Source organism: Petaurus breviceps, unplaced genomic scaffold (genome assembly GCF_028583685.1).
Source record: "Petaurus breviceps papuanus isolate PSGF00001 unplaced genomic scaffold, PetGlider_PUasm1.0 90752, whole genome shotgun sequence".
In the NCBI taxonomy this organism is placed as follows: Eukaryota; Metazoa; Chordata; class Mammalia; order Diprotodontia; family Petauridae; genus Petaurus; species Petaurus breviceps.
In genome coordinates this window covers 1,237,587-1,252,578 of record NW_027187336.1, presented here as the reverse complement: position 1 = coordinate 1,252,578, position 14,992 = coordinate 1,237,587, and positions in this window count along the sequence as shown.

Genomic DNA, 14,992 nt, shown 5'->3' with positions numbered 1-14,992 from the left:
GTGTGTGTGTTTGTGAGAACAATGAACTTAAAATAATCACCTTGACGATATATATCCTCTATTGTGAGAAAATCTGCAACCTCATCAAGGAATGAGATTCAAATAAATTTTCATTGTCCCACTGCACAAAGCTAATTTTAGCCCAATCCTAATTTGTTATTCATTCTTCTTGTTTAATTCATAATTTGATGCTAAACATGGTGAAATAGCACAGTGCCCTTTAAATGCTGTTGCATCCATGAACATGTATCCTGCAGCTATACAAATTAATTTTTGTATATTTTCTATAAACAATATTTTTGTGCATATGTGTGCTTATGGATATAAAGCATGAATAGACAGAGAGACTGAAAAAAATGTGTCAGGAAGCCAGTGTGTGATATACATATATATGTAAATAGCTTGTCAATGTTGACCTATCCCTAAACTTCTGGAGATTTTTTTTTTTACTGTCTATTCTTGCTAATTTACTCCTCAGTATTTTTAGTGTCCTCATTTGCAGTGAAAATTCTCTCTGACAAATGCCACTGATTTAAAACTGTTTGCCTGGACTGGGTAATTGCAATAGATTTGAAAAGGCGTCTGCAAAGTATTCCACAACCTGATTTTTAATTTACTGCATCATCAGCTACTTTTATGATAATATTTAATCTACTGAAACAAAACCAGTGCCTCAGTTTAGAGAGAATGGGAGAGAATATTTTTAGCAGCACCAGTTCTGTGTGAAGCTAATGGGGAAATAATTCCAATCCATCTGACCTGGAAAGTGAGGGATTGCATGACACTAAGGGGGCAAATTTATTCTTCAGCAGTGTGCTGATAAATTTGAAGATCGTATTTCACTACACACTGTTAAGTCTAAATCAGCAAAGTAAAAATATATGTGCAATATAAATATATAATCTACATTAAAATGACAATCATTAAAAACCCTTAACCATTCCTCAAAGCTACAATAGTAAGAGAACTACAGTAAATACAACTCTTTATGGACTTAATTTAATTTAACTCACATGCTACTCTGATAATCAAGTACTGGGCAACCATGATGATAATGTTATTATCTACAAATTAAGCAAAGAGTTTAAAAAGAAAGTTGGCTGAGACAGACCCTGGGGGTAGAAGAGGTGGAGGTGAGGGGGTGGGAAGGCATGATTATAGACTGACTTAAGAACTTAGGACCTTAAGAACTCCAATAGCTCCTTTAACTCAGGGACTTCCAACCCTTTACTTTTTCTGCTTTTAAAGACAATTCAGAAGTGAGTCATGAAGATCAAGTGCTCTCTCACCTTTTTTTTTTTTAATCTCTGGGTCCTATGTCTATTGAAATCCATTTTCTGTGAACCAACCTGAAACAGCTCTAGTGAAAGATGGAAAAAATCCATCTCCTTGCACCAAGAAAGCATTCTTGAAAATCTATGCTTTAAAGGTAACAAACTGTAATGGAAACTTGCCCTGGCCAAGGAAAAATTCAGCTAAACATGGTGACTTCCAATCAAAACTTGAACTCTAGGGAAGATCGCTCTTCCCCCACCCCCACCCCTTTACAATGACAGTCCTGTTGAATGATTTGGGGCTACTCAAAAGCAGTTAGACATTTGAATAATCTTCTGGGCCCATCTTGAGCCAAAGAAAGTTACTGGAAGTTTTGGCCTTCTTGGGTAGAAAACTACTCCTCACCAGAGTTGATCTGTGCAGACTCCTCCGTGATCAACAAAATAGAAAATGTAACTTGAGCATTCAGCTTAACCAACATACTCTTTTTCATCTATGAGAGCAGCTGCTGAGGTTGAAAGTTTAAGGGGGAGCTAATAAGAAGGAGACTAGTGAGCCAGGCCAAAAGTCACTGCCATTGGGTTGTGGTGGGGGTGGGGGGTTGTTACTGAAACAAGTTCAGTTTTTGTTGTCACCTTATGTTAGAATGTTTATACCCTGGAAAGAAAAGGAAAATCCCCTTTTATGGCTATAATTAGCTTGTTTGAAAGTGCCCCATTTCCCCCACACACAATTATGCCTATCATAAATTTTGCATTACTCCATGCACAATAATGCACATAAAATTAAATAAACAATTTAATTAATTTAATTAAAATTAAATATTAAACATATTGTGTATAAGGAGTCCATGCATTTGATTTAATTGGGTGGGAGTACCCAAAGCAGTTTGGGTAACAGCAGAAAATAATTAAAAACAACAAGTCCGTTAGCCTCTGGGTACAAGAAATACTTGGGAACCTCCTCTTGAGAAAGGTTTATTTAATTAAAATTAAACTAATCTTTCAAAAACATTTGATAAGCATTTCATAATACAAATCATAATCCAAAAATGAGGCTCAGCCTGCCTATCTATGATACAGGAAAATCATGTTAAATAATTTATCTCTGCCACTAGCTACTTTCTCTTCTCTCACACACAATAATTCAATAGACAACATGTTTACTATGTTTAAATTTGAGTAACACTTGGTTCATCTAGATAAATATTAGCAAAGTGAACAAAGGCATAATAGGCCCATAACTGTAAGTAAGAGACTTAAATGCTTTATTCCAAAGTGTTTGTCACTCCTTGGAGCTAGCTAAACAAGGGATACGCTCTCAGACTTGCTTATTTAAAAGCAAATCTAGGCAGGTGTATTTTCAGGTGAACATTTTGATGGGAACATAGAATCTATTCGGTCCCTGAAGTCATTCTCAGACATCTTTAATCATAATATACTACCTAGATACTTTAGACAACAACTGGAAGAATTTATTATTTTAGGAACAATTTCCTCCTGCTGATTTTACATCATGGCCAGTTCTGGAATTCAACCACAGTGAATTACACGAGCTGACCGAAGACCACAGAGAGGTGTTCACCTGAATAACTAAGACACTGACCCACACAAATACATCAGAAGAGCCTTGCCAGAGCTTTTTAGGGTTGTTGTGGGAACTAAGGTTCATTATGACTCCAGACAAGTACATCCACCAAATCCAGTTTCTTCAAAAGCTAATGTATCTGAATCTTGGTTTGACAAGTATCCCATACAACTGGACAAGACTCTGAGCTTACTGGAGTGGAGTTCAAATGACTGCCTCTTTTTTTTTTTAAAGCAATTGGGGTTAAGTAACTTGCTCAAGGTTACACGGCCAGTTATTTCTGGGTGTGGTGCTAAGTATCTGAGCCGAGATTCGATCCCCAGGTCATCCTGACACTGGGGCCAGTGCTCTCACTCGATGAGCCACCTGGCTGCCCTGTCAATTGACTGTCTCTTAACAGTCCTTTCCTCCCTTCCCCCTCTACACCTACCCCTAAGGGGAAGGAAGTTAGACCATTCTTTAATTCAAATAATTTTTATCTGCTCAAACACAAATATTAACCCAATTTAGCCTATCAATGGAATTAAAATATTTTAATATATTTTGATAACCTGGAATGAATGTAGTAGTCATATTTACCTCAGAGGTTTGGTGGGAGTATCTGATTTGTCCTTTTTTGGTCCATTCCATTCTTTGACATCAGAGATAATCTTTTGCCCATAAGGTCAAGCAATCATGAAAATACTACCCCTGGGTGGTTTTACAGAAATTCACAACTGATATATCATAAAGGAAAATTGAAGTGGATTATTGTTGTTTCTGCACATTTGAAGGTTATTAATTTCTTTTAATGTTTACTTGCTCTCTCTTAAAAAAGGCATAATATACACCAAGCTCTTTGATCAGCAAAAATTCAGAATGATGTCTGGCAGTTGTTTTAATTGTACTAAACATAAGTAATCATACAGACAGAGAGACAGTCAGGTAGACAGACAGAGACAGAGAGACTCTGGTTTTAACATCTTTGTTGTCATCAAGTTTTTTTTTTAATCAGAAAATACAAAGTACCTTGATGCCTTAAAATTAGGTTGGGAAACATAATGTGAATGAGGAATGTGTGAAAGAAGCAATATTTAATACTAATCCATCAGATAGCATATGCTATTAAAATATATTTGGAACCTTCCCTAACCAATTATGTATCTGCATACTCCATACAAAAGAAATTTTGTAGTAGAGGAATAATTATTGAGAATTTAGCCTCTTCTCTGTTTAGTCATCAACCTAATTCTCAAGTAGTAAGTAATGTTTTGACCAACCAGTGTCGATATCAATTATTTCCTAGCTTTGCATGTCAGTCTGATTACATGATTAGTATGTGTTTGTTAACAAAGAGGACTTCATAACTTCAGACAAAGGGAACGAGGTGACCTCTCTCTGAAGGACGCTTAAAACTTCACTGGCAGCACTAATATCAGCCTCTAAATTGCTATTAGCATTTTCCATAATACATTCTTTGCCAGACAAATTCACAGCATTGTTGAAAGAAAAGTAAAATCTCTAGGGAAAAGTTCCATAGACTTCACTAACCCTTTTTCCCCCTACAGATATTAGTCCAGATTCCCAGATTCCTCTTCTAGTATTATGGATGAGACTGACATTGTTTTTTTTTTTAATGGGCACAATTTAGGTTACCACCTTTTTTAGCTTTCTGGATTTGTTTGAGCAACTTTAAGCCAATTATTACCTCTGCTTCTGAGATAAGTTGCTAAGAGAACCATCCAGTGAATCTGGGCCTAAGTCCCAGCCTGAGATACCTGACAGAAGAATGATGCTCTCCACCACAGGCCAGGTAGCATTCCCAGGGTGCTCCCTGCAATGGGATAAGTCTGGGCCCCTCAGATCCAATGATTCAATTCCTCATTAATGATTTATTCACTCAAATAACCATCACCTTTCCCAGATTGACAAGTGGAATTTTATTTATTAAACAGCAAACTTCATTTTTTTAAAAGGATCAGACTTGTTCTGGCTTCCTTCTCCCCATTAAAGTTTCTCAGAAATTCTCTTCTCTCACTCCCCTTCTCCACCCCCCCATCCCACCAAAATAAATAAGTAACAGATGAGATGCTCACATAATAGAATTGACTTCCACTTTCATTCCCCTGAACTAGTCTCTGAAAAGGTCAGAGAGGAGGCTCCAGTTAAGTTTAGAAAAACTGATTGGATTAGTATAACTTTGTGTTCATTTTGGTGCAAAATATGTTCAACCAAATAATCCGGGGTGGGGGGGGGAGGGTTAGCTTTTATATTGGTCTTATATGGGTTATTCTGGATCCTGAGTATCTGACAACGTCTGATCGGGAGCTAGTCAAGTCAACAGGCATTTATTAAACCATTACTATGTGCCTGGGACTGTACTAAGTGCTGGTAATACAAATACAAGCAGAAAGAAAGATAACTAGTTTACCATCCCAATGGGCTTTAAATTCCTCTGGTTCCCAAGAGGAGGATAGAGATTTATATATGTGGTCCCTATGAAGGAGAGGCATAGCAATTTCTCCAGGGTCTCCAAGTATACAGAACTAAAAAGGGAGGAACTCTTTCTTTTGCTTATGTTCAAATACCTCATTAGAATGAGCCCCTATGTAACTGGTAACAAAGGCTGAGAGAAGAATCCAATACCTAGAGGAGCAAGGGTCACATTTCATCCAGATGTGTTCTCTGGGGGTCCTCCCCCAACACTGGCACAGCAGGACACCAGAGGATTTACTCTCCCTGGATTATGGTGGAGTGCATATGGGGTGACTCAATCTCCCTTGTTCTTAAAGGGACATTTGAAGTCTCCCTTCTGAACAGGACACTCACAAGCTTCCTTAGCATTCTGGGCCTTTGGAAATGACTACCACACTTCCCAACCAATGGTCTCCAGGTTGTGCCATGACTATCTCAAACACAAGGAGTCTAGGAAGCATGATCCAAAGTCACTGCAGAAGACTCTGCTATTCAAAAGTTTATATATAGTTGGCAAGGACTGATTTCTTGTTCTTTAGAGGGGATTATGAATGTTCCAGCACTGAGAAATTGTTTGTTTGGGGAGATGGAGGAGGAAACTTCTTTAACTCAAGTCAACAATTTCTCATTTAACAGAATTGAAACATTTCCTCTTTTTTTTCTTCCAAACCAGTTTGCATGTGTAAATATGGTCAAAGAAAAGACCAGAATATAAGAATTTCAGGAATACAAAATTCAAGGACTGAATCTGTGTCAATTAATTTTTCATATGTCCTTAATATCATACAATTAAATACAAAAGGAGCCAGGTTATTATAGTTTAAAATTCTTCCCAAATTCAGAGAGAGAGATATTATATGTGTACTATAGAAGGTATCCTTATCATAATGCTACACATAATGTTACACATAATATTTACACATACTATATAATGTTACACAGAATTGATCTCCAAGAAAGGAGCAAATGAAAACATGTTGGCCCATAGCAGCTCCTGCTACTCACTCCAATGAATGAGACCCCCCAAAATGTGGTGAAACAGTGTCAGAGACTAAAATAGGCATGGGCTCCCAGATAGGGTGTTTCTGAAAGCTACCTAGAAAGGTGAAAGGACAGTTCCATGCAATCAAATCTCTAAACATTGAGCAAGGATCAGGAAAAAAGAGCAGGGGATTCAAAGGAAGGCTCAGGTAGAAATTAGCACAATACCCAAAACAAGGAAGAAGCCTCCTAAGGAAAAATGAACACAATCCCCCAGTTTTTTGCAATCCTGTTGTTTCACAAGTTAGTACCTAAACAAATTCTATTTGGTAAGAGGAGGGAAACAATATTCTTTTTTTTTTTTTGAAGCTTTTGAAATAATAAACTGAGGTAAATGCACCTAAACCTGATTTCATTTTCTGTTTCACAGATCAGAGGCACAATTGAGTTAACCAACTGAAAATGATCCCAAAGGAGCTGCGGCAAATGCTAGAGAAGGTAAAGGACTGGCTCAGGTTAGGATTCATCTACATAACACCAAACACCCAGGCTAAGCCTGAAAGAATTCAGTCAACTGATATGGACAATTCTTTGATCTACACAACTCAATATCTACTGTAGTCCCAGAACCTAGTACAGTGTGTGGTATCAAATAGGTGTTGAATAAAGGCTAGAAATAGATTGATGGAAGGAATAAACAAATTATCTGAATATGTGTCTAAATTTTTAATTTTACATTTTTCTGTCAGGTATTCAGAATTATGGAGACACTGCCTCTGTGCAGTCCACATACCCTGCTGAGACCACAGCTACAATATTAGTTTGGCCTTTTGGTTTCCATCCCAGAGAGCACTTTCTCAAATATATATATATATATATATATATATATATATATATATATATATAGCTACATTAAACACACACACACACACTGTCCAGATTTAAGAAGAAAATTGAATGTTCCTGGAACCTCCAACCTTTGCTCCTCTCATCTAATTTTGCAGTCCATTAATCCAGAATGTGCATTAGTACATTTTGGTATTTGTTTTCACGTTAAAATGACTGAGTAATTAATAAAAGTTGACAACTATTCACGCATAGCAGTGGGGCTTTCTCCTCTATTTCTCCATTTAACATGTTATATTTTTACATGTATATAATACAGCAATCCACTCATTATGCTACTATCTGCTTAGAGCCCTCAACAGATACTCTGGAATGTGTTGGATAATTTCAGTGTCCAAGAGCCTCCTTTCTAATGGAGACCTGTGAGAAATTATTATGATCTACAAAGAACATTTCATGAATGGATCTGATTCCTTTGCAAGTAATATCCAAGTCACTAGCTTCACAATAAGGAAAATTTCATCATTTTCAACTAGGTCTTTGTTTACACCTAAGGGCATTCCCATACACACTCCCCTCCCCTAGATTTTTTCTAAAGAAAATAACCCACTTCCTACCCCAAAAAAACCATCACTCTCATTCTCCCTGCAGCTTGCATATGGGTTTTCCCTCCTGTACCCCTAGGAGCTACAAGGAGCTTCTGGGGTGGGATGGCAGGAATGTGGGGAAGCTTTCGTTTGGAGAGTTAATAATACAGTGTCACAAAGGAATTTAAGCCTGAACTCTGGAAATTCTCCTTCTGAGAACTTAAAGTCTTTCTTTCTCAGACCTCTCTGCTCTGTTTCAAAAAATAAAAACCTTCTGTCATTTTTCTCCTGAAGGCAATTTCAAATCCCTCCAACTATATTTTGTGAAAGGAACAAAGTTCCACTGAATAGGGAAGGAGAAGGATACTAAGGTGATTTTTCTTTTATCTCAAAGTTTAAAAGGATGTGACCATTTAAGAATGGTCGCAACCTTTGTGAATGGTGCTGGTATGATCTCAGCTTTCAATACTGTGTTTTAATTTGGAAAGACTCACTCTTTCCTAACTTACTTTCACCCTTAATATAATGAAGATCTCTCCATATTCAATTCAGAGAGCTCCTTGTGAAGAATGTGGAGTGGATATAGGGGCTCCTGTTAGGATGAATCAGGAATGTCAACAGACTGCAAGCAGTTCCCCTCAGGACCTCTAGAGGAAGTATTAGGAGGGTGGGGTAACCTGAAATGAAGGGGGAGGCAAGGCTAGAGCCCAGCCTCAGCATATGGCAGGTATGGTGTCCAAAGAGTTCAAAGAATAATTCAGATCACAGACACCAATTCTGGAGGGGAGCTTGGCCTGGGGTTCCCCTTCTTTCTCATCTTCCCCAATCCCACAGCTAGAAGCTTGTTTTCCATAAAGCAATTCAAATAGTAGAATCCACCTGACCAGGCCTCTTCAATCACTTTCTCTCCTTGAGTCGAATCTGAGCACACTGTCCAAATGCCCCTCCAATGACATTGCCTATGGATCTTCAGAATGTCATGCCCTTTTCCCCTGGTTTCTTACAGTCAAATGAACATGTGAACACTGAATGGGATGGAGGTCCAAGACAAGGAACTGATCGCTGTTTTCCCTGTCCCTGTTTGCCTTTTGCAGAAATAAATGAAGCATCCATAATCTCTACATCTCTACAAGAGCTTTCATGCTTCATTCTCTGAAACTTCTGAGGGTTAGAAGTTAGAAAGAAGGAAGGAAGGAAGGAAGGAAGGAAGGAAGGAAGGAAGGAAGGAAGGAAGGAAGGAAGGAAGGAAGGAAGGAAGGAAGGAAGGAAGGAAGATCATACACTTTGTATGTATCTGTGTTTAATCAATCACAAAAGTAAACGGAGGACGGATTCCTAAACCCCGATTTCCTACAATCTAGGAAAGAGGCTTCCTTGAGCTCGGCTGGCAGTGTAATGATGAAAGTGCCTGGAAATCTGTTGTATACTATTAAATTTGAAGAGTTGAAGAGTTTCTCAGCCCACAGCTAAGGAGAGAGAGAGAGAGAGAGAGAGAGAGAGAGAGAATTGGGACTTTGATAGACCCTATGAAAAAATGGGAAGTGAATTGTGCCCCCAAAGAGGCAACGGCCTCGTACAAACTCCCTCAATTCAGCCGTAGGTTTGGGGTCCTCGCTTGTGTTTCCCACCTGTTTCTTTTGAGTCCCCTCTGCCTCGGATGACATCTTTATGTAAAAATGGGCTTGCAGCAGATTCGAAAGCGGCTTGCTGGACTAAGGCTATTGCGTGGCTGGGGAGTCAATTTGGGATTGGAAGAGGGAAGAAGCGTTCGGTCTCGTTTTCTGCGCTCAGACACGCACACTAGACGCACGCGCTGCCCTTCTGGGCCCCTGCGCTCTGTAACTGAAATATCTCAGTTCAACTCAAAGAGAAAAGAAAGGTGGGGGTGGAGAAAAGGTTTTCAAAGGGAAAAGAGAGAAAGTCGATGGAGTGCAAGAACAGGAGGAGAACGCCGGGCTGCCACCTGCCCCGCTGCAGCGCACTTCAGCAAGTTTTCTCGGCAGCATTCCGGTACCCCAGTCACTGCGCTCTGCCAATCAGGCTCAGAGTCACCACTTCTTGGTTCGAGGTCATAAGCTTTGGAAGGAAGAAGGAGAAGGGTCGGGACCCGGGTGGGGATGGGAGTGGGGGTGTGAATAGGGGCGGGGAACTGGTGGCTTCCCCAGCTCAGAAACACCCAAAACTTACTTTAACTCAATGTTCACTTTAGGAGAGTAAGAAAGTATGTCTCAGAATCCACTTAAATTGGAGACTTTCTTAGAAAATATTTTCCACACACACCCAGGGAGCCTGGATTCTCTCTCGCCCGACTCTTTCAAGAACAACCTTACCAAATCAGCATCTCGAACTTTTAGGGAATGGGTTTGCCCAGGAGAGAGATATTTTGGAGAAAAGAAAAAATCCTGGCGCTGATCGTCCTAAAATAAGTACCCAGTGTCTTTACACTAAATCCTAAAATAAACTTTGACCCCAAACTCCCCACCTCTTCTTTCCGATTCCTATTTTCGATGCCGGTGAGCAGCAACCCTTTATTCCCCACATCTGGGGCCTGGGAAGCAATGTACAAGTCCAACTAGCTGTACTGAAGAGGGAAGGGCTGGACCAAAGACTGATCTCAATAGCAGACTAACCGCACACAAACTTAGGCCTCTGTATCTCTCCTATAGGGCCCCCAGTTGCCTAAGGATGCGGAGAAAAGCTAACCGCAAGGGAAGGACAGGCATGGCCAAGAAGGATGCTAAGGGTGGGGTGCATTGAAATTGACATTGCAAGTACAAAAGAAATGAATGTAAAGAATACACCCCAGCGGGGAGCAAAGGCGCCTAACAAGTAAGGTTGCCAAATCCCTCTAGGAAAGAAAGGAGGTGGAAATTGGAAAAGCCACTTTTCCTGCCCTGTTCGTGTTCGGTATATTATAGGAGAAAGAAATTAGGGGGTAAAGATCACAGGATTATAGAGGAACCTATTTCCACTTTTGTTATGGCAAAAAAGTAAGTACCGCAGAGAAAGGATTTCGGAAGACGCTCACCTGGGTCCTGGAAAGATCAGTACAGGGCCCTCAGAGCCTGATTGCCCGGAGTTATTCTCCCGGAAGAGGGAATTGTGTTAGATCGTCTCCCTCCAAAGACCCTGGGCTTTGCCTCCGCCGAGTCCGTGAGGGACGATGGGTCCGGACAGAAGAAAGATTTCCTCAACCCAGGATTCGAACTCTGTCTCTGTCTCTCTCTATCTCTCTCTGTCTCTGTCTATGTGTCTGTCTTTGGTCTGTGTGTCTGTCTGTCTCTCTCTAAGTTGGAGAAACACAAATAAAGCTGGAATCCAGCAGTTCTAAAGGCTCACCCCTCTCCGCTCCCCCTTTCTCCTCCTCCTCCTCCCCCTCCCAGGCCCCTTCCCCGGGAGGTTTTGACCCCCAAGCTGGCCTGTCTCAGATCCTCAATTGGCTTGAAAAAGATTGGAAAGTAGCCTGCATTTCCAGGCGGCGCTGAAAGTGAGAGTGGAATGGAATGACCTGCCAGAATTTTCCTGCTTTCTCTCCACATATGTCCTCGAAATCCCCTAAATAGGCTACCCCTTTCCCCCTCTACTCCAAGACAAGATGGGTAACTTAAGCTGTAAAAGTTTTTGGGCGGAGAGATGGTGCCAAATTCTTCTCTACCATCAAGTTCAAGGGGCACCGCCGCACGCATTGACCCCTAAAGAGGTTCCTAGCTATTACCGAGCAGGCTCTTTTCACCCCATAGAAAAACTAGGTAACTTTTTTTATCAAACTTTGATGCTGGAGGGTGGGGGGGACTCAGAAAAGGATAATAAAGTAAGAGCTCCCCTCAGAGAATCAAAACGACTTTGGACAGAGAGAGATACAGACACAAAGAAACACAGAGACACAGCGATAAAGAGAGGAGAGACAGAGGCACAGAGAAAGAGATAAATTCAGAGACCCGGGAGGAAGAGAGAAATGCTGAGGCAGAGAAAGAAACGCAGAGGGATACAGGAAGCATCTATGAGTCAGAGGCTGAGATTTAAAAAAAAGATAGAAAAAGGGAGTAAAAACTGCAAAGACAAATCAAAATAGATAAAAAGAGACTTCTGGCAGGCACAGACCACACACCTGGATGCTGTTTTTGGGTCTGGAGCCTGCTAAACGGGGAGTGCGACAAGGTCTCCAAAGTCCATGGGGTCCCTCAGCCCTGAGAAAAGCAGTAAAGGGGGATGAGGGAGGGAAGAGTGAGGGAGACACTTTTTTCCAAAGAGTAAGAACGAAGGTCGACATTATCACCATCCCTTTCTCAGTGGGATAGACAAAGATTCGAGTTTGGGATGTTAGTTTGAGTGCGGAAGATGGAGCATTTAGGGACTCCAATTTAACCCTATAATCCCAATTAGTGACCGAAGGAAACATTTCAGGAAAGGAATGCCTTTCTAGAAGACTAGACTCTGGGTGGTGTTAATGGTCTCCTCAGCTGATCTATTTCTAGATTCCTAAGGCAGCTAAATTTAAATCAGAAAACAGAGGAGCACCTTTGCCAAAGAGTTTCTGTTGGGAGGGACATAAAAAAGGAATGGCTTCTCTACGCTATGAACTTAGATTCCTCTGGAGTGAAACAAGCACGCTTTCCCCGGGCTAGTCCTGTACCTGAAACAGAATTCTCTAGAGGTCGATGCTGACTCAGGGCTCCAAAGACTCAGGTCTCTCTAAAGACTTGGAGCAGATGTATGGCTCCCAACCTTTCCCAACTCGTTAGCTCCAAGACCAACAACGTCCAGCTACATTGAATGGAGGATGACAGTGCTTAAGGAAGACGTGTGGGAACCCTTGCATGGGGGAGCCTTACTTTCAATCTGAAGGAAAGGAAGCTTTTTGGAATATAAACTGAGAGGGGATAGTCCTGAGACAGTGATTATGGAATACTACCTCGAATTCGAGGGTAAGTGAAAACAAGACTAAGAAGTTCATGAAACAAACTTCAGACAAGAGGATGTTCTGTCAGCCCGGATCTTAATAGAATATGAAACAAAGTATTATTGATCATATTAATATGATGCCCCAAAATGTGGTGATATGGTGCCCCAAAAAGTCTTAGTGAAGTTCTAAGTTATTGAAGCTTAAAACTAAGCTTAAATAGATTCAAAGTGCACTAAGACTTACTGGGACATCTTACATTTTGAAATTAGGTTCATCTGATACATAATTCACTTTTATGGAGTTTTATCATTTTACAAAACTCTTTCCCCGTTATAATGCTCATTTGTCTCAAAGGAGAAAGATGAGACTACTGCAGGTGAAATAAGTCATTCAGGTTCACGCTGCTAGTCTTATCCTTAGGTGATCTAGAAAGATACCTGATTTTACAGATGAGGAACTTGAGGCCTAGAAAGGTTAAGTGACATGTTCCAGGTTGCTGGGCTAAAGTTCAAGCCAGAACTGGAGGCTTCTGATTCTAAATCCAAAACACTTTCCATTTCACCATGCTACCTCTCTTGAAATATAAAATCTTTATAATTATAGAGGTGACATTGACTAATAATGTTACAACAATCTCTAGTTGGAATAATAATTGCAACTGACACTTATGTAGATCTTCAGTTTTCAAAGCCCTTTACATATCTCTTTTGATTCATAAAACAAATGAGTTGGTTCCAGTTTAAAGAAAAAGGAAACTGAGACTCAAAATGATTAAGTGATTTGCCCATGATCACATCACTAGTGTCAGAAAGAGGATTCAAATCTAGGTCTCTCTTGACTTAGTCCACATATTTTTCACTTTACCACATTCCTTTTCAAACAATTTTCTGACATGAGGTACTACCTTCTGGACTGTTCCATAAAGATGAGTGCCACTTTCTCCTGGAAATGAAGAGAGAAAGAGAAAGTGAAGAGAGGAGGGGAGGAGAGGAGAGGAAAGGAGAAGAGAAGAGAAGAGGGAAAAGAGGAGAAGAGAGAAGAGGAAAGAGGAGAAGGAGGGGAAGGAGAAGGAGGTTGTAGTGAAGGTGAGGAGGGTGAATTCCCTTCATTTTGAATGTTTACATTTCTTCTCCTTAATCCATAAGTTGGAGAAGTTATGTGTTTTCAATATAGGTATTTCAATGCTTCCAAAATGTGAAGTCAATCATGGCAATACATTTAACTGTTTACTTCTTTTTGTCTAAAAACCGAACTTCTGATCTGTTGGCTAAGAATTTGGGGATATGCTATCGGCTCTGCCCAAGGAAGCACTTCAGAAGTTATAGTTGAAGATATTTTATTACCCATCTCAATTCAATTATCCAGCCCAGGAATATGTGTTCTCTGTGGGTGTATAATTATTATTCCTATGCTTACTGGGAGCCTAGATCTGTTTCAGTGCAGTAAACAAGTGTGATAATGCTAGTGTCCCAAACTAAAGCAGTTACCTAGATGTGCAGCCTTAGAAACATTCGTCAAGCAAAGACCCTGATGTCTTAATGTCTGCTCTCCTTTATAGTGTTTACGGAAGTGTAAAGAAGAATGAATCCACATGACATACAGTGGGAGAAGAGCAATGAGGTGAAGGTTCCATTGGGTTTACAGGACCTAGGAAAAAAGGAAGTGATTTCCCTCTTCTGCCAAACCCTACCTCTACTCAAATGAAAAGTTCCACAGGTGTTAGAGGATGAGAGTCAGTGTCAGGGACAGATATTTGAAATCACCTATATTTCAGTAAATGTGCTGTGCCAGTTTCCAAAAAAATTCCTCAACTTTCCTCTTTTCAGAAACATATGGGCATACATACAACACACAAAAAAGAGAGTGAGGGAAAGTTCTTGCTCAAATGTTTGGAATAGACGTAATAAGCTTTCCCCACTTCTATCACTCCATTGATGTCTCGTGTGTCTGACTTGTGTGAATTCCTCAAAACAAGAGATTTTTCAAGTCTTAAGGATTGGTGTGACCCACTGACCAAAATTTATGAGAAAAGGTGACACCTGCAGTAATCTGTTAGATGGTGTTTTTTTAGTATTGTTGCTTTTTGTGTGTGGGTAGGATATATCACAACTAAAACCACCAAGCAAACTCTAGCACCAGCATCAGCTACAGGAAATCTCCAACACTTAGGATCCAGATTTGAAGAATTCCTTATTAACAATCAGTAACTAGTCTGACTCTTTGCCCAAGATTTCTGGCCAGGGAAGGAACAGAGGTGCTGATGGAGAGTGCTTATGCTTTGATGAAGTTGGAAAATCTGTGTGGTGCAGTGGGTGTGTGTGTGTGTGTGTGTGTGTGTGTGTGTGTGTGTGTGTGTGTG